The 20,155-nt window shown below is 48.2% G+C and overlaps 1 protein-coding gene across 2 annotated transcripts in view; it reads left to right on the top strand.

Annotated features, from left to right (window-relative positions):
• Positions 1-746: 746 nt before the first annotated feature.
• The window catches only part of PIK3C2B (phosphatidylinositol-4-phosphate 3-kinase catalytic subunit type 2 beta), a 95,328-nt gene continuing 75,919 nt past the window's right edge, over positions 747-20,155 (top strand). Inside the window, exon 1 of one of the 2 annotated variants that reach the window (XM_034767241.1) lies at positions 747-1,139. The gene's annotated coding sequence lies outside the window, so the exon portion shown is untranslated. Of the gene's footprint in view, positions 1,140-1,346; positions 1,441-20,155 lie in introns of those variants that run through there. The other variant, XM_034767242.1, reaches the window with a different exon arrangement.

Below are 20,155 nucleotides of genomic sequence, written 5' to 3' on the forward strand. Positions count from 1 at the left end.
GCACGTCCAGGTATTCGGCAGCAATTCGGCGGACGGTCCCTCACTCCCGCTGGAAGCAAAGGACCTCCCGCCGAATTGCCGCCGCAGATCCCGATTGTGGCTTTTTTTTTTTTTTTTTTTTTTTTGGCTGCTTGGGGCGGCCAAAACCCTGGAGCCGACCCTGCTTAGGCCCTGCAACCAGAGCCCCACAAGTAGAGCTCTGACCCTATGCAGAGTCCTATTGAAGCATCTGCCGACACAAACCCAATGGGCTTGCATAGGTAGGACTTGTGCACCCAGGCAAAGTCCCATTGACTCCAATACATAGGTGTTAGGGGTATGTCTGTGTGGAGCTCACTGCAGGGTCTTTGGGGCAGCAGTACTCCTTCTGTCTGTTCAGTAAAGTGTCTTCCCTGTGCATGGTCTACAGAGGTGGTCAAGAACAGTAAGAGGGCAGGTGTTTACAGGCATTTCCTAGAGGAGCAAAGGGGATAACTTGTTTTTAGGAAGCATGGGTGTAAAGTCTCTGGCGAGACAGATTTATTTTTCACCTCTTTAATTTAGGAAACAAAGTGGCAGAGCAGTTTGGGTAATCCCAGTGCTCTGCTCCGACAGTGGTGAATCTAAGACCCCATTACCATGGAGAAAGGGGTGGGAAAGAGAGGAAGGGAGGCCTTGGGCTTAGGGAACTGATTTCCCTTTGGTTGCTTCAGAGAGCAATCAGTGTGCTTGTGGCTGGCTCTTTCAAAGCAAGCTTTCAGCGGTGCAATGCCTGAGGTCTCCAGGAGATGGCACATCCCTTTTCTTCTCCTCTTCTCTATTGTCTTCCCCGGGCTGCATCGCTTTCTCTCTCTCTGTGTGTGCCTAGTTCGCTTTGCTCTGTGGGGATTTTGCAGTCTGATGGCTTCACCCCTTCCTGCCATCTACCATCCGAGGAGGGACGCTTTTCTGCATTTACTCCTTTGATTTTATCTGGCCCACAGATGCACAAGCATTTATTCTGGACAAGATCACACTGAGGATTTTTGGAAGAACCATCCACAGGAGGAAAAGGGGTGTGTGTGTGAAAGACCCAGAGGGAGGAAGAGTAAGAGGGAGGCACACAAAATAATACACTTGCAATATCTTCACAGCCCAGGAAATCGCAGTGCAAACATCAGGTAAGAAACTGACCAGCGGCTGCTCTCATGAGTGGAATTGGGCAGGCGCGGGGGGACGTGAAATTGACTAGGAGCTGTTTGACATTGATTAGGCAGAGCCTGAGATTAACCAGGGGAAGGAATTTCCCGTTTAAAAAAGACGGAAACATTGAAGATGCAGGGAGGAGGAAAAGGTTCTTCCACTCCAGTCCCAGCTCTGGATACATGTAGCAGCAAAAGCCAGAAGTCGGTAGCAGGTTGCTGGAGGAGGGGTGTGTGTTGACGGACCCCAACTGAAGGGGAATGTTTGTGGGGGTGGAAGGTACCTGGTTTATTTTAACCTCCTTTCCTAGCTGCCGGGCGTTCTGAGATGATTAGTTCAAATAAGTGAAACCGGTTTTTATTTCAATTTTCCCCTTCTCCCTTTGGAGGAGCGGAGTCTTTCTGTGGATTTAACATGTGAGTAAATGGCCAGGATCTCCTTGGAGACATTTGTTTTGCATTCCAGCCTTCTTCCAAGGCTCTTTTTGCTCCCAGCAGAAAGAAGAGAGACCGGGCCACAAAAAATAAATACATTTCACCACAAAGCAGAGCAGATCCTGCACCTCTTACACAAACAGCAGCATCTTCCCCTCTGCTGTGACTTTTCCAGTTGGCAGGATTGAGAAAAATTTCCCCCCTTTGTTAAGATTTTTCTTTTTCCTATTTGCAAGGAATAAAACAAGCCTCCACGGAGTGGGAAAGTGCATCGTGGCCTTGAAAGAGTTTTAGGATTTGGGCTCTGTTCCTGTGTGTGATTTTTTTTAAAAAAAAGGTGATGTGCAAACACCAGGGGAATTCGGCCCCCAGTAGGAAACTTGTACAGTTCGACTCCTTATGGGAGTCTCCCATTGGTTAACTACACTCTTTTCTGTGTTTATTTTCATTCTGGTCCCTTGTTGCATGACAAGAATGTTTGTATATTACATTTAAGAGAGACATAAGGATCTGATTTATGCATTTTATGTGTAGACTGGTTTAGCTGTAACGTATATGGAGCCTACTGTGAGCCTGGTTAAAATGATGATCAGCATAGCAAAATCCCTAATGAAAGAGGCACTTCTGCTTTTTTCCTCGTAAAAAAATCATACCTGACCTACTAAGAAAAAGTTTTGGTGCTAAATTGGATCATATACAGGGTTATTGTGATTCATTTCCTGGGCACAGTCCAAAAAATCAAGCCCAGCCTTTTTTCCCCCAGAATTGTAAACCCTAAAAATAATAGCAAAATAAAACAGGATTTTGAGAAAGCTGGATAGTGCACTAAATAATCAAATTGAATGAAAACAAAATGTTGGAACCTTGACCTCTAAGTGTACAGTAAGCCTGAAAAAGTTGCATTGTTTTTATTAGCCAGACAATACAACAGTCCGCATCAAATTATAAAGTTGCCTGTCAGCAAAGTCTTAGCGGTAGAGAGAGCCAGCTCTAGATTTTCTGTTCTATTCCATGATGTCAAACTCCCCCTGCTGCTCCAAATTTCTGCTGGGCTGGAGCAGGGTGTAGATATGTGTTTCTTGTAACCCACAAGGGGCAGAGATCAGATTCCTTATGACAGGTTTCAGGGTAGCAGCCGTGTTAGTCTGTATCCTCAAAAAGAACAGGAGTACTTGTGGCACCTTAGAGACTAACAAATTTATTAGAGCATAAGCTTTCGTGGGCTACAACCCACTTCTTCGGATGCATATATATGCAGATTCCTTATGCCGTTCGACAGGGCTCCTGTTCTTAGCATGCATGCATGTGTGTGTTAGATATAGCATTTTAAAAAAGAAGGCACTTGTCATGGTATTGATCATGTCACAATAAACTGTGATGTTTTCCTGCTTTTGGAATGGAATATCCTCGGCCCTGCTCTTGCAAATTCTTACGCATATGCTTAATGGTAAGCACAGGGGTTTAATGGGGCTATTCACGTGCAGAAAGGTAAGCATGTGCTTAACTGTTTGCAGGATCTATGCTACAGCAAGCTGACATCAGTGTGATCCGATAAATACATCCTTGCTTTTGAATGTCAACCGCAGTGTAGCGATTTGAGAGAGAAAACATGTGATTGGTAAACCAGGCTGTCTAGCCCCACCAGTATAACTGGGCAGATGAACATTCATTAGCCACCTTACCGTGAATGGATAATGTTAAACAAAAGGCAAAGTGGGATCAGGCAGAGCATCAGCAGTGCTTCTGGGTCCTAAAAGTATCTGCCTTTTGGCCTTGGGCTTCTGTGGCCAGGCAATACCTGTAAGGATACATTTGTGTGTGTGTGTATGTCACTGTAAAGTGTGCTCCCATCAGCTCCATGCATGTAGTGGGCCAGATACTCCCAGGGTGTTGTGCAGAGTTCCGGGGGCAGCAGGGAGGGTGGGGGGCTGTAACTGTAGATAGCCATGCAGCCTCACCCTCTTTACGGGGATCATGGAGTATGCTAATGCAATGTACCAGATCAACAGCCTCCCCTGGGGGGATAGGCAGAGTTCTATGGGCACTAGTTGTGAGCTAAGGATTTCCCTGGCAGAAGCCCAGAGGCTGGGGGTAGTAGGGTCCTGCCCTCCTTTGGGATGAAGCCCCCTGTAATTTACCTATGTCAGCATCAGTGCATCTGGCCCTGTGTGTGCACACATAATACAGAGTCCCTCTAGGCCTGCTCTCCTGTCACTTACACCTGTCTTGATCAGCCTAACCAGTTTGAAACTGAGATGAAAATCCACACTATTATACACCGAGTGGGCCTGAAAATGTTAGGAGATGGTCCCACTTACAGACTGTCAGGCTGATTTTCCTCTCATTTACCGTCGATGTCAATTGGGTGTAACTGCATCAAAGCCATGGAGTCACTGTTGTAAATGAAAGGAGAATGACGCCCCTATTGGTTTCTAGGAGCTCCCTTTGGCCAGCATTGCTGATGCGTAACAACGTGTGTCCAGCCCTTGACCAGGTTGCTCGCTCTGACTTAGGCCTGGGATGTGTGAAGGCACGTGCAGGGCCGGCGCAACCCATTAGGCGACCTAGGCAGTTGCCTAGGGCGCTACAACTTGGGGGGCGGCGACCGTGACAGTATTTCGGCAGCGGGACTTTCCGCTGCCTCTGGGGGGGGGCGGCATTTCGGGGCGGAACCTTCCGCTGCCTAGGGCGGCAGAAAAGCTGGCGGCGCTTCTGGGCATGTGGGGATTGTTCAGGGTCCTTGCCCCCGCAGCCACCGCCAAACCCAAGAGAAACATGAATGATTTAATTGTTGAGAGTTCTCCAGCTGATTTCAGCTGCAGGAATGAATGTGCCAGGGAGAGGTTGACTAGCGCTGTACAAGCAGGAAATGTGCCTGAAGATGGAGATCAGAGACCAGCTGAAGGGACTGTCTCTGTAACTGTGGTTTAAACTTGGCTTCCGCTGATTTTTCTCACACTCTTGCCGTGACTAGTTCTGTCTGGGTCTGACTGTGCCACCCAGCTTCGTAATTCCCTTTCCCAGGCCCTTTCCCTGGCACCGTGCTAACCTTTCCCCAGGGCTGCAGAGGGGCGATGGTATTTGCAGACACTTGGAGAGAGGCGGGGAGGAAGGAGTACTGGCCAACTCCTACATCACTTTCAGTGCTGCCCAGCGGTAGTTCCTCCGTGTGATGTCGCAGACTGCTCTGTGAGGTGACTCTATAACCCAGGCAGAGAGAATAAAACAATAATTGCATTGGCAATGGGCTTGTGTTACTGGGGGGGCGGGTGAGATTTTGCAGCTATCTCTTTCTTCAAGGGATGAGGGATGCTCTAGGTGGGGAGAAAGACCTCCACCTGCACAAGGTCTGCAGCTGTAGATTCACCTTATGGAGGTGATCCAGGAGGATTCACCAGATAGTGACTTCCAATGCAAGCTCCCTTTGCAGGATACATCGTCCTTGCTAGAAGTGTGTAGGAAAGGATCAGACATCCAAAGGCATGGAGGCACCGCGAGCTCCAGAGGGGAGCCAGGGAGATAGAGGTTATGTTTATAAAGTAGAGAGAATTCACTCCCATTTGTACTCGGGGCAAGGGATGAGCAGGCCTGAGAAGCATAAAGCACCAGCCTTCACCTGGTAGGCTGCAGGTTCCGTCCATCCTACCGCACCGAGTCTGAGTAGCCTCATTCCCAGCAGCAGACAGTAAACGCTGTCCCCCGGGCCTGGTACTGGGAGGGTCAATAGCTGCAAGTGCAGCAGAGTCCAGGCATGAGTCAGTCCCGTCTTGCTCAGAGCTGCCAAGATTTCAAACCCCTTGTAGGGGAGGGAACCGGCCTGCAAGGTGCACCCCGTTTGCAGCTGCTGCTTGCGTCAGGTGAGCTGGTCTGGTTCTTCCTTGAGGCCTGTTCTTAACTGGCATCTGGTACAGCCTGGTGCTGGATCAGCTTTGTAAACATGCTTCTGGAGAGGGGTGTAGCCCAGATAGCTAATGCAACTGCTTGGGAGCTGCTTACAGTTCAACGGCTAATAGCCTTTCTGTCGTAAGCACCTCCTGAACGTTCAAGGACTCGGCTCTATCAAAATCCAGAGGGGCTCTGAGAAGGGGTACAAGACTACTGAGGACGGAAATACCGTTGGTGTTTGTGTATCTGTGCAGATAGCCACACGCAGATTGGATGTATTAAGAGTAGTTAGGGGTAAGGGTGACTCTTGATGGATCAGAACCAACGTGCTGAGCTCCTCTGACAATCTGTCCATACACATCACAATCACAGCTGAGCTGTTGTGAAAATCCCGACCTCATTTGGAGTGCATATCACTTGTGAATCTGGCCCGGAGCTCTTTTGAGCCACTGCCCCCTGTATGTGCCCTTTGCCTGAGGCCCCGGTCGAGGGAAGGGGCCTTCCCCAGCTGTATGAATTGACACATACGGTGGAGCTACAAACCAAACTGAAACCCTTGCACAGGAAATGGAAGTGGGTGCGTTGCAGAAGGTTCCTGCGTATCGTGGGCCTTCAGACACCAAGTGGCATTGCAGCACCAGCGCACTTGAGGACAGAGATGAGAGATCGCCGATGTATAGAAACTGCCCCGTTTCTGCTGAGTCTAGCCAGGCCTGCCCCGTGCTGGATCGGGCGCCTCTGAGGTCTTTGCCCTGCCGAGTTTGCACAATGTGCCGCCAGGCTCCTGAGACTGATGCACCCCAGTGTAAGTGGAGGCTACATAAGTTAAGGTGAAGCTCTAGACCTAGCAAGTCATGGCTCCTCTATTGCACTTGCTCCCTTCCTTGCAAGAGTGCAGGGTCCAACTGGGGGGAAGGGAGGTGCAGAGGGCAAAGGGGCTTAGCCTGATCCCCATCGTACTAATGAGGCACTTGGCGAATGGTCCCCTCCTAGGCCTCTCTCCTAGGCTGCAGTAACCTGATAGCTATGCAGCAGCATCTCCCTAATGCAAGATTAGGTTCCCCCGTGCTTCCCGTCCTGCTCAGCACATTGTACCTTGCACCTCTCTCTGCAGCATTCGGCACCTGTGCAGCACAGAACTGAGCCCTTACCGGGGCTGAGTGGGTGGGCAGAACATCGAACATTCCCAGGAAGCCCTTCCGCCACCGAACAGGAGGTGAGATGGCCCTCTGTTTAGATGCCTAGGTTTGAAGGCCAGAAGGGACCTTTCTGATCATCTAATCTGACTTCCTGCATAACCCGGGCCAGAGAACCTCCCGCAGTGACTCCCACATCCAGCCCATACCTTGTGATTGAGCAAGAGCATGTTTTTTGAGAAAGGCATCTTGTCTTGACTGAAAGCCTTCAAGCGATGGGGCCCTGAAGTTGTATCTTCTATTAGTTACAGTGGTAGGTGGCATAAGCCCCCATCTGTGCTACAAAATTGAGAGACCGCATAGTTAAAACTTAGTAGGGTCTCTCCTGAGTAGACTGACCTAAACCATGTGATGGAACCTCACCACAGCAGGAGGTGGGAGACTTGGGGCCCATCTAAAAAGTGGCCGAACGTGGGGTTATATTTAAATATAAACCCTGCTCCACCTGCCCAGTTACAATTCCCCCTCACTCTGCCTTCAGGCTTGTTTGGCTTTGATCACAGGGAGCTGCTCAGTTGCAAGGTCACTGGGCGATGCAGAATCCAATCCAGATGCGCTGGAAGCCTCCCATGTCTGTCTATCCATCGCTCAGGGGTTTCCCGACCTCTCTTCATCAGCCACCCACCTTCCCGCAGCAGGATTTCCTCCTGAGGGTGGAAATGCGTAGAGAAATGATTGAAGAGCCTGTGTCATCAGCAGCTCCACATCCTGCCTGCCTGCTCCAGAGGGCCTCGGACTGAACTGGACTCAGCACCGCTATTAATAGGAAACATAGTGCCTTAAAGAGGAAGAAACACATAATCTTACAGGTTGGAGGCAAACTGCTCTCTGTTTTGAGGGCCCTTCCTGTCAGTGTGCATATATAGTGCAATGCAGGAGAATATCCGGATGGCTTTAGCATAGCGCTGTTCCCAACAGAAAGGTCTGATTCTGCTCGATGTCAGCACCCACAATGCCTCTTGGCTTCAGAGGGAGCTCTACACCTTGCCGGATAGCACACAAAGGCTTCTGGCTCATGGCAGGGGAAACTAATGCCATGCGCCAAGATTACCAAAGGACAGCTAGTGATGTTGGGTGCTCCACCTGAGACCATTTAAAGGAGCCTGATTTTCAAGGTGCTGAGAACCTGCCCTCTGCAAATCAGGTCTGTTGAAAGGTGTCACAAATGGGGCCCTGAAAATCCCTGGTCACTTTTGAAAAGTAGGCCAGAGTATGTAGGGCAGAGGGAAAAGGTGTCAGGGACACAGGTGGGTCTGGGGACGGCTGCTAAGGCTGGATCCATTCTGCACTCATGTGAGCCTCTGAAATGTCATCGTCGTTCATCGATTCAGAACATTTCCTGTAGTCCGCAGAGAGATGTTGTCACACTGGCAATTAGCACCTAGATAGCTGCAGTGATCAGTGCTGTTTAAATAGCTCTGATAGAAACTGACATGAGGCAGGTGGCCCTGTTGCAGATTCTGTTAGTTTCACGGTTGGGGAGGGATTGTGCTGGGCAGGGCCATGAGAAATCTACAACCATGCACTGACCAGTGGACACAGTCAGAATAATTGGCGTCAAAGCACTGTCCAGTACCATGGGCCCCACACACCAATTGGAGAAAAATGGTTTGTACAGCTGGTCATTGGGGTTAGTAAAATCTAAGTTCTATTGTATGTACCAACAGCCATCCAATGCATTTTCAGTGTAACGGCGCTCATCTCAGAAAAATAGCTTTGTGCAGCAAAGCCCGTTAGCAACAATCCTACTTAACCCCAGCTGTAGGCAGGCCCGTCTCTGACCCAGTTTTGAACAGGGGCTTACCACTGAGATGTTCTGGGGTGTAGCTGGCCCCGGAGGGTGGTCAGGAGTGTACAGTTTGCTGGGAGGAATGCTGCTCGGAATTTCTTTTTGCTGCCAAAAATCTGGACAGAAAGGAAAACTCTCTCCTCTCCACTGACATTTTTCTCTTTTCATCGAAAACTGATGTGTATTCTTTGTTTAAAATTTTGCTTGCCAGAAGCTGAAATGTTTCTGTATTTGGGTTTTCGTTTTTTAAAACAAAGCCCCAAACTTGAAAAATGTCAGTGAAAACCCAAGAATGGACAATTTTTAGGGTGAAATTCTCCCTTTTGTTGCAAAAGCCGTTTTCTGTCCAGTATTCAGATGGAGAATTTTTGACCAGCTCCACCCCCAAGTCCTCCAGATGCTGTTGTTATTCTCCAGGCATTGCCAATCAGTCCTTACCCTGGACATTCCTTAGACTCCCTCTCTTTGCTCTCCCCATTCAGGGCCTGACCCAAAGCCCATCAATGGGAATTTTTCTTTTGCCTTCCATGGGTTTTGAATCAGGCCCCCGTTTCCTCTCTCTCTCCCGCCCCCCACCCGACTCCCTCTGTCTCTCTCCCTCCCATCCCACCCTCACGGTACGCCTCTTGTTGAGCCAGTGGTACAACTTTTCCAGGTGTTACCAATACATGTATCCCACTCCCGGTCGTTGACGAAATGCAGGGAGTACGTAAGCAAAGGCCTCCTGGGCACTGAGTGCTTGCCCTGCTAAACCACACTCCTGTGAAACAGCGGGCCTGGATACAGCTCTTTCTCGGAAGCGCCTGCTATTTATTTATTTATTTCCTTGCTTGAGGGGACGTTCCAGCTGCTCCGGCTGTTGCAGGCTGCTCTGTACAAGTCAGATCCCCCCTCTCAAGGTGCTGTCCCTGTCCTGTGGCTTTTCCCACTGGGCTTCATCTTTGATCCACACTTAATTCACCAGGCTAGGACTCAGGAAATCTGTGGTCAGTTCCTGGCTCTGTCTGTGTGACGTTGGCCAGTTAGTCTTTCTGTGCTTCAGTTCCCCATTTGCAGAATGGAAAGAATTATCCTCCTTTTCTCCCAGCCTTTGTCTAGTTTAATTTTAAGCTGTGGGACAGGGACTGCTTCTTACTATGTGTTTGTGCAGCGCCTAGCACTGGTGTCTGTCCCACGTGAACCTAAGGTTATCTCACATTTCCGGTCCCCAGAAATGCTGAATCAGATCAGGAGCAGGAGGGCATGGGAAATGCTGCCTATGCTAAAGGAGCGAATCCCAGTAGGTTTAGCTGTGTCCTTCACTTCGAGTACAGATGGCCATGAATCCAAATACCCTCCTCCTTAGAGGGAGTTTGGAGCTGCTCTTTGGCTTAGAGCCCCGTCACTAAATCTGGGTCTCCATCCCACGTCAGGGTTCTCTGGCTGGTGGAGAGGCAGCTTGCTCTGCTCCTACACCATTCTCCAGTTATTCATATTACAGGAGACCCTAGAGACTGGAGCCCCATTGTGCAAGATGCTGTATATGCATACAGTAAGAGGCAGTCCCTGCTCTGAACAGCTTACAATCTAAATAAACGAGCCAGACCAAGGAAGCATTCCCTCTGCGCACACACACGATGGAACAGGTTAGATACTGAGAGGTGAAGTGACTTGCCCAAGGTCACACAGTGAGCAAGTGGCAGAGCGGGGACTAGAACGTAGCTCTCCTGCCTCCCAGCTTGGTGCTCTATCCACTGGGCCATACTGCCTGCGAGAGGCCTGCCCTGGGAACGACCCTTATAGATGCAGTAGTCAAAGCAGAACGCAGCCAGCTCCAAGCTGCTGGCTGGGAACGAGGCTGCGCGGATGCAGTTCAGGCGGGTGTTTTAGGATGGATGGAAGCTGGAGCCTGACGGAAAAGGCACCGGCCTTCACCTTTTTCAGGCTTGCTCCTCCCTCTGTCTGATTATAAACGGGTGTGAATTGTCCCCCCTTTATAGGCATGGCCTCCATCTCCCTGGCTCCCACAGGCCTTCCTCCGGGGCCTGCTCTGTCTCCTTGACCTTGGATGTCTGATGCCTTCTCAGATGCTTCAAACGTTTCTATCTGCCTCTGAAAAGCAGCTGGGGGGAGGGGAAAGCCCACGTTGCACAGCTCTCTGCCAGCATCCAGGGGCCCTCTCCAGGCAGATGTGCCTGCATTGACTCCCCCTTCCTAGCTAAGCCGACTTTAGGATCATCTCCCAGTCCCTGCACCAGAGCCTGTCCCTGCATCCGCTGTGTGTGCTGCATCTGCTCCAGGGCTGAGCCAGGGGGGTAGGGACTTGCTAGAGGGTTCACTCTGCTGTGAATTCCCACAGACTTTCGCACAATTTTCTGCTTGGCTTCCCTTGTCCCTCCCCAGAGTGGAGCAGGTGGTGCTCAGCTGCTGGGAGCGGAGCGTGCACACAGCAGGCTGTTCACATTTGGGCTGGTTTAACCCTTAATGTGGGCAGATGCATGGCTCTATACCAGATGGGTCACACCCATCCTCATCCCCCACCCTCTCTGTTGCTCATCTCTTTAGACAGGGTTAAACTCATCCTCCCCAGTTCTATACTGTCTGACCAGGAGCTGGGTTGCTTGGTAAACCGGATAATGTCACTCCGGTTGCGACCCCACCTCTGCCCTTCTGGCTTTGCTGCCATTCCAGGGATGCAGCTATGTGCCCCCGCCCCCCGCCCTCCGCGCGGCATGGCCGTAATCCCCGCTGGAAGGCAGACATGCCATGGCATACAATGGGATCACTAATGCAGCAGGTGCAACTAGCAGGGTGTAAATAAAGGCCTGAAAGAGAACAAAAGTGTCTCTCCAGTCCTTTTAAAATTCTACCTGCCATTGACCTGGCCCCATGCGCTTGGATACTATAGGTAGGGGGGGGGAATAGAAAGTCCTAAAATACAGAGAGTGAACACAATATCTTTGGTGGGATAACAGCTCCTAATGCTTTGTTACGATCCAACCACATTCTGACCACAGACAGCAACTCTGAGGGGGAAAAGTGGCTCCTGGCTGGGCTGCTTGCTAGCGAAAGGGGGTATGAGAGGAAAATCAAAGTGAATGTTGAACAGGCCATAGGTCCAAAGGAAAGGGGTGATTCTGGACTTTGGTGATGGGGATTTAGAGCCATTTACTGGTAGGTCGCTGGTGTGACTCGAGGCTCATGTGGGTGGCAAGCAAAATTATTTCCATCGAATAACTGGGGGGTGAGCCGCCTGGAATGAGCTGGGCAGGTGTCGGTCCAATTCCCAACTTCACAACCCTCCCTCCCCCCTCCCCAAATTTCTAATAAGTACATTGTGCAAACAAAGCCACTGCCATGACTGCTGGCCACGGAGGGGACACGTCCCTCTTGGTCATTTTCCCCTGCAGTGCAAGGCGCAGGGGTATTGGCAGAAGGTGGTGTGAGGGTAGTTTGCCTTGCAGCCATCTGTGCTGTATCTGAGGATAGCTAAGCAGTGGTTCTCAACCAGTGGTACGTGTACCCCTGGGGTACGCAGAGGTCTTCCGGGGGTACATCAACTCCTCATCTAGATATTGGCCTAGTTTTACGACAGGCTATGTAAAAAGCACTAGAGAAGTCAGTACAAACAAACATTTCATACTGACTTGTTTATACTGCTCTGTATACTAAACACTGCAATGTAAGTACAATATTTATATTCCAGTGGATTTATTTTGTAATTATATGGTAAAAATGAGCAAGTCAGCAATTTTTCAGTACTAGTGGCTGTGACACTTTTGTATTTTTATGTCTGATTTTGTAAGCAAGTAGTTTTTATGTGAGGTGAAACTTGGAGGCACGCAAGATAAATCAGACTCCAGAAAGGGGTACAGTCATCTGGAAAGGTTGAGAGCCACTGATCTAGAGGATGTTGGTACCCAGGGCTGCAGATCTGGGACCTTTAATCAGCATGAAATGATCTCTCTGTAAATCTCCTTGCAGGACGTGTGGGAGAGGACCGACTCTTTTGAGACACCCAAGATGTAGAAAGGAAATGCTTCTGTTCGAGTGTGTGTGTGTGTGTCAGAGAGAGAGAGGAGTGGGGTGTGTGGTGGTGAACTTTCCCCTCTGTGTGTCTGAAAGGCCCACTGCTCCAAGCCATAGGGCTGCCCCCTTGTGCATCACACCAGCTGTGCAAAGCAATCAGTTCAGCCATGCGTAGCAAAGAGAAAAGAGGGCTGGGCCTCTCTCCCCCCTCCCCGCTTAGATTTTCAGCATGGTTCTGTCTGCCTCACTGCCTCCCCACCAAGCCCCTCTGCCTATGACCTTGGTCAACCCTTGAGGGTATCTGTCTGTTAATTTACAGTATCATGTGTGTTAGGAGGAATCCATCTGCACGCAAGGGGATGGGGGTGGTGTCTGGATGGTCCTCTGTGACGGGGAGCTGTGTGGCCAAACATAGTTGTAGATCTGGGTGAACTATGAGCAGTGAACAGTTCATTAGACAATTCAGCAGCCCCTTGCTCCATTCGCTAATTATCTACAAACAGACTTAGGGCCAGATTTTCAAAAGGGCTCACCCCCCAGCAGCTCCTGCTGAGAATAATGGAGAATCTGCCCACCCCCTGACCCATGCACAGTGGGAACAATGCAGGCTGCTGGGGACTGAGCTCTTTGGAAAATCTAGCCACTTGATTTTGATGCCACGAATGGTTCATGCCGATGGGTTTCAGTCTCTGAGTCGCTCTTCGCTGCCTAAATCACATGGTATAGTCTCTGCTCCCTGGATTAGACATTTCTACCAATAATAGCAACCTCCCCAGTTGCACTGGATAGGATAAAAAGTATATATACCCTCATGCTTCAGGGCTAAACTGACCAGTCACTGAGGGGGGTCAGGAAGAAACTTCCCATTGGGGTAGTCTTCTCCCTAATGCTCCATGAAGAGGTTTCATGAACAGCTGATGCTGGGCACTGTCAGAGGCAGATACTGGACTGCATGAACCATGGGCCTGATCCAGCATGGCAACGTTATGGGCCGGATCCAAAGCTTGTTGATGTTAATGGAAGCATTGGAGCATTTAATCGGGTCCTATTTATGTAGCAGCCCTGTTGGGGGAAGTTCACTTGTAATAGAAAGGCCAATAATAATAAACCCATCCCTGCCCTGTGCATTCTGTGGCAGGCCTGTAATGGGCCAGATGGGAGGGTTGAGTTTGTATTCTCTCATTTTTAGGGGATCCCCTGGGCTGGAAAGGAAAAGTCCCCATTAACTGCACTTCAGCAGCAGCATCCATTTTCCTTTCAATGCCCTTGGTTTTTGCCTCTCAACCTGTTGTGTTCAACAGAGGCTGGTGCTGGAAATGAAATTTCCCTTCCCTTGGGCAAAAAACCTTAAAACACTTAGGACTTGATCCTTCTCTATTAAAACCAGTGAGAGGGTTGGTTGTTTTTTCCCATTGACTCAAATGAGATGAGGATCAAGCCCCCGTTTTTCTAGCCTGGCAGCAGGTGCGTTTCATCCGAAGGGTACCAGGTACAGTTATCAGCCCAGCGCTTAGTGTGTTTCAGTTATTGTATATGAAATAATAATAATACCTACTGCTTACTGAACATTTTTCATCCACAGATCTCAAAGCATGTTAGTATCAATATCCCCATTGTATAACTGGGGAAATTAGCTGTAAGCGCTTCCGGACACTGACTGGTCCTAGCGTGATGGTGCCCCAGTGCTGAGTGGAGTGTTTGTTACGTGTTATTTAGTATTGCAGTCAATCAGGGAATTGTAAATGACACCAATTCATTCCAGTTTAACAACCCGCTCATAAATATACATGTTCAGTAGCTTTGAAACCTCAGTAAACATGTTTTTCTTCATGATCAGCTGGTACTTAGTAAACAACTGCCTCTTATAACATAAATAAGAGCATTCCACCTGCTCTCTATACAGATTTTGTACTGGTAGAACTATTGGCAAGGTTGATTTTTATTTATGTAGTTAGTTTTTTAACTTGAATAGTTATCAGTTCAACCCGTAGGGAGGATGCAGCTATACTATTATAAAGATGCCTCATACCCGCATAGCTCATTTTCCTTCCTGTACAAGAATAAGTTATACTGGTATACGCATTTTTATGCCAGTAAAATTGCGTCCACACTCAAGGAGTTGTATTGCTTTAACTATACCAGTGTAGTTAAAGCTGTACAACTTTTGCGTGCCGACAAGCTTAGATAGACTTAGTTTAAAGCTCCAATGATAATCCCCCCTCCCCTCCCCGGTGGCCCAGAGAATTGCATTTGAATTGCAATACGAATACTAAACATGAAGGGCCAAATTCATCCTAGCTACAAAAGAACAGAACTCCATTGATGTCCCTGGAGTTGCACCAGTTCACATCAGGATTGGATTTGATCCAAAATGTTTAAAATCCAAATCAACGTAATCATGTTTTACAATTTTTCAGAAGGGTTTTATTGTTATTGTTGTTCAATTAAAATCCCATATGTTTGTTTTCAGACTAAATGCTGCTGTTGATTGTTTTCAGCCATGGAAGGTTATGGGTGGATACGGCTGCTCTGGTATTTGAAAAATAAATTTGGTGAAAATCACCAAAATCCAGGCCTTGAAAGATGGGATTTAGAAACCCCACACTAAAGTCTCCCATTCCTCTCCCTTTTCCTGAGCCTGTCTGTTTAACCATGTATCTTTCCAGGGGTTAAATTTACCTGTGGGTCTCTTTAAAAATGCCATTGGCCACTCTGACATGGTTACACAGGGAAGTGCTAGCAGGGATTGTGCAATTACGTGTAATTATGCTAATTGTGTATATACACACCAGACGAAAATGGGACTTAAAGCCCAAACTTTGTCAAAAGAAAACTACAGCTGTGAGATGAAAAAGTTTCTCCAGTTCCTGGAAACAAAGGGTATATTTGCCATTACCCGCCTAGCCCTGGCTGGTGTTTTAAATAGCAAGGACTTGCATTATTGCCAACTCACGATGGTCCAAAATCATTACATTGGCTTAAAAATCATGAGGTGTTGTGTTGCTTTGTTTTAAATTATACATTTTAAGCTCTTATTATTGGCCTTCTGGGCTTTGAGCCTTCAGGGTTCATGTTTTCAAGATCTTCCTCACACCCAGGAGGGCTAGGAGCTACTTCTTCCCCTAAATGATAGCTGAGAGTCTCATCTAAATCACATGACTCCGGGCACTGGGGATTTATGAGAAACACCAACTATTGCAGGAGTCATGAGAAAATTGTGAGAGTTGGCCACACTAAATTTGGAGACCTTAGACTGGGGTCCTAAAATGCTGAATTTCCAAAACACTTGGGCGTGTGCTTAACTTTAAGCATGCGAGTAATTCTACTGAAGCCCAATCTGACTCCTCATTGCTATGCTTTGTGGGCTCAGGGCCTTGCTCCCGTTAACAGGTTTGGTTTGTCCCACACCATCTTAATGAATATTTGCAACATGCTTTGATCATGTAAAGAGCTGGTTAGTAGCATGGGCCATTTTGTCTTTATTTCCCAATAGTTGTCGGTCAGTGAAAGTTTAGGAATAGACCCTCATGGGGCATCTCAATAACGCTGTGCTTGTGCTACTGACATGAGATTCAAATGTACGTTGTTGGGCTTGGTCTCTTTTGCGCTCTGAGCTGCCGGGATGCCAAATAGGAAATGGGGTTAAACTTTAACCAGAGGGCTTGCAAGGGATTTCAGTGCACAGGAGTGAATTTCACCCTAAGTATCTATCCCTTCTCAGCCACGCCACAGGCCTGCATGGTAATATGCAGGCACTGGGAAGTAATTCTTTGAGAGGGGGGCACAGAAAGTGTTGATTTAAAGGCTCTCCTAGATCTGACGTGACCCTGACAAATGCCAGGAAATTCAAAGTCAGAAATCTATTCCTTTAGTGTTATTTTTTATGGAGGAAAAAATTGTTCTTCTCTGTTCCTTTACAATTTGGTTCCAGCTCCTTTCACTCCTAGACTGAGACCTCACCAGCCAAATTTCGGACCTATGTAATTTTTGTAATAGATTTTTGAGAGGAGAGGGAGTTTCTAATGGAAATGCAGATGGATGCTTACCTAACTGGCAAAGAATGAGCACGGCAAATGACAGGCGTTTTCAGCAGAGCTGAGACTTGGAGAGAAGAAATGGGAGGTGGAAAAAGACCCATTGGATTTTCTAGTCCATCCCTGCGGCAGTGCAAAACTTGCTTGAATCTCTTAGGCATTGGCTTTCCATGGGGGGCAAGCAGGGGAGTTAGTGGAGGAGGAGCTAGTTCCCATGTCTAATGGTTACCTGTCTAGAGCCCCCTTCTTTTAAAAGATGAGCTCTATCCCTAGGCAGAGGGCTTTGCCTGCACAGGGCTGAAGCACCACTATGCTGAACACTTTATTGGTAGTTAGGCCTCGCTCTGGCCCTCCGTGCAGGGGTGAATTTCACCTGTGCATGGTTAGCTTTTGAAAGCAGCCCTCAAATACCTCAGTCTGCTGCCTGTGCTTTGGAAATGCCACCAGAGTCCAGGCGACAGGAAATGGTTTTCTCATCCTGTGAAAATTTCTGAGACATGGAAAAATTGTCCTTTCTTAAATCAGGACTACAAGTCAAAATCTTGAAAATGTTCATGAACTGAAAATCTGAAAAAAAACCCAAATCCTTCAGTTTGGGTCCGTAGAAATGTTTCCGTAATTTTGAAATGTTTCATTTCATTTGATAACTTTTTATTTAGTTCTTTTGGATGTTATAATGACCTTAAATTTCAAAACAAAAAGTTGTTTGGAACCAGAAGCCTGGACTTTTTCATTCTGTTCCTAGATTCCAGGGCCCGGAGGGGACTGGTGTGACAATCTTGTCTGATTCCCTGTAGAACACAGGCCAGGGGACTTGCTCAAAACAATCCCTTTTGAGCTAAATAATTCCGTATTGAAACACTTGGACAATTTAAAAATGTTTTGCAAAAACATTTTCCAGTCAAAAAATTCACCAGAACTGACCCTTTCCTGTGAAAAGTTTCAGTTTTGATGAATTGGCATTTTCGGATGAAAAACGTTTTGTCAAAAAATTCCCAACTAGCTCTACCCCAGAGCAATGTAGTGAAACAGGAGATGGGGCCATACATTTCTTCTGTGAAGGCAGGTGTGACTGGGTTGATCCCCCCTTGCTTCTTTCAAGAGCATCTCCTCTCTTGATTGGTTTTGTGAGATCTCACTGGGCCTGATCTGAAGGCCACTGAAGCCACTGGGAGTTTTTTCCACTGTGCGCAGTGGGCTTTGGATCAGTCCCCCCAGTTTTGTCCCATGCTGCTGGGCCTGTACAGGGCGTTGTCAGATAAATACTAAGCGCTGCTTTAGCTGCGGTCTGGAAGGTAACCAGGAGAGATGCTGGGGCACCCAGAACACAGATGGCGTTAGAACAGTTTTTTATGTGGCTTTTCAGTTCCCTTTATCCTCTGCTGTTGCCCACACACATGTGCATGTAAAGGGCTCCTGCCTCCCACCGAAAGGCCGTCACTCTTACTCTGATCTTACTAACCCGGCTCTGCATTTGCTTATGACTCGGCAGCAGAGGGAAATTGCTACATAAACTATTTTAAGAAGGCATGTGTAGAAAGCCACTGGAGTCTGGGGAGCTGGGGGGTACGGTCTGCCCCACTCTCTTGGTTATGTCACTTGCATCTCACATGCAGGGCCGGCTCCAGGCACCAGCTTCTCAAGCAGGTGCTTGGGGCGGCAGTTCCAGGTATTCGGCGGCAATTCAGCGGAGGGTCCGTCACTCCGCCTGGGAATTGCCGCCGCAGATCGCGATCGCAGCTTTTTTTAGATCGCGATCGTGGCTGTTTTTTGGGGTGTTTTTTTTTTTTTTTTTTTTGGTTTTGGCTGCTTGGGGTGGCCAAAACCCTGGAGCCGGCCTTGCTCACACGATCATAGAATCATAGAATATCAGGGTTGGAAGGGACCTCAGGAGGTCATCTAGTCCAACCCCCTGCTCAAAGCAGGACCAATTCCCAACTAAATCATCCTCTTCATGGCCAGGTAACTGGCTGCAGGAGGGAGTTGATTCTCCAGTCCTCATGCATGTGGCATGGCCTAGCTCTGTGATTTCAAGTGGATTTCTCGAGCGGTTGCTGTTCTCTCCCCTGCTTCAACACCAAGTCTGAGTGCAGGCAGTTCATCGCTGCACCTGGCTGTGACTCAGAGGTCTGCTCCAGGCAGGTTTTAGCCCCGTCTTTCTGACCACCGTATCCCACTCTCCCCTACATATTCATTCACACTGTGCTTCGTCTGAAGCGTATGTGCCTGATTGGTGCCACCCCACAGCCTGGAAGGAGGGCAGGCAGCATGTGTAATGAGATCATGCTTGTCCTCCAGGAGCTCTTACCTGACAGCTCTCCAACTAATTTGCATGAAGAGACTACCTGTAGTCTGCTTAATTTGTAACGAAAGGGGTACCAGGGCTCAAGCAATTAGGTGCTGGGACTCAAGTCATTTTTTTACATTCATAACTGATGCTGCAAGCCCAGAGGTGCCGGGGCTCTGAACTGCCAAGCCCAGAGGTGCCGGGGCTCTGACCTGCCAAGCCCAGAGGTGCCGGGGCTCTGACCTGCCAAGCCCAGAGGTGCAGGGGCTCTGAACTGCCAAGCCCAGAGGTGCCGGGGCTCTGAACTGCCAAGCCTAGAGGTGTTGGGGATCAGCCCCTGGCACAAATGAGGCATTCTTGATAGTATAACATCTCCTTCGCCGCTGCACGCCAATTATGATGGTTCCTTTACCTCCCCACTCACCATGGGTACAATTGCTATTTATTATTCAGCATCCAGATTCCTGGCTGCTCATTTGACACTGCTGAGCCTGGCCCACTTATTGTTTCAGAAATGTTCAACTATAGTTGGTAGGGACGATATTTTTTCCTGTGAAAAACAGGGACAAAACAGACTTTTTTTGGTCAATAGTTTTCTTGGCATTTTTTTCAGGTTTTCACCCAAAAACCGAATTGTTCTTTGCTATAAAATTGAAAACGTTTCAGTTGCCAAAGCCCCAGAATATTCCGGACTCAGGAGCTGGCAGTAGTACAACGGTGGCTGGACTCCTGTGTCCAGTTCTGGAGCCCACAATTGAAGAAGGGGGTTGATAAATGAGAGAGGGGTCAGAGAAGAGCCATGAGAATGATCACATGATTAGAAAACCTGCCTTACAGTGATAGACTCTGAGCGCACAAACAAGTTTAGCTTAACAAAAAGAAGGTTTAAGGAGTGACTTGATTAGTCTATAAATACCTGCCTGGGGAACAAATATTTTTTAATGGGCTCTTCGATCTAGCAGAAGAAAGTATAACCTGAGCCGGTGGCAGGAAATGGAAGCTAGACAAGTACAGACTGGAACTAAGGCATACATTTTAAACGGGGAGAGTAATTAACCATTGAAACAATTTACAAAGAGTTGTGGTGGATTCTCCCTTGCTGGCAATTTTTAAATCAAGATTGGAGGTTTTTCTAAAAGTTCTGCTCTAGGAATTATTGTGGGGGCAGTTCTCTGGCCTGGGTCCTACAGGAGGTCAGACTAGATGATCACAATGGTCCCTGCTGGCCTTGGCATTTAGGAATCTGGGATTTCGGTTTTTCGACAACCCCCTCCACCCCCAAATTGGGGACAGAAATGGAAAATTTTCATAGTGAACATTTGTTTTGTGGAAAAGCCATTTTCCATTTAAAAACAATATGA

This window comes from Trachemys scripta, chromosome 4 (assembly GCF_013100865.1).
Source record: "Trachemys scripta elegans isolate TJP31775 chromosome 4, CAS_Tse_1.0, whole genome shotgun sequence".
NCBI classification, from domain to species: Eukaryota; Metazoa; Chordata; order Testudines; family Emydidae; genus Trachemys; species Trachemys scripta.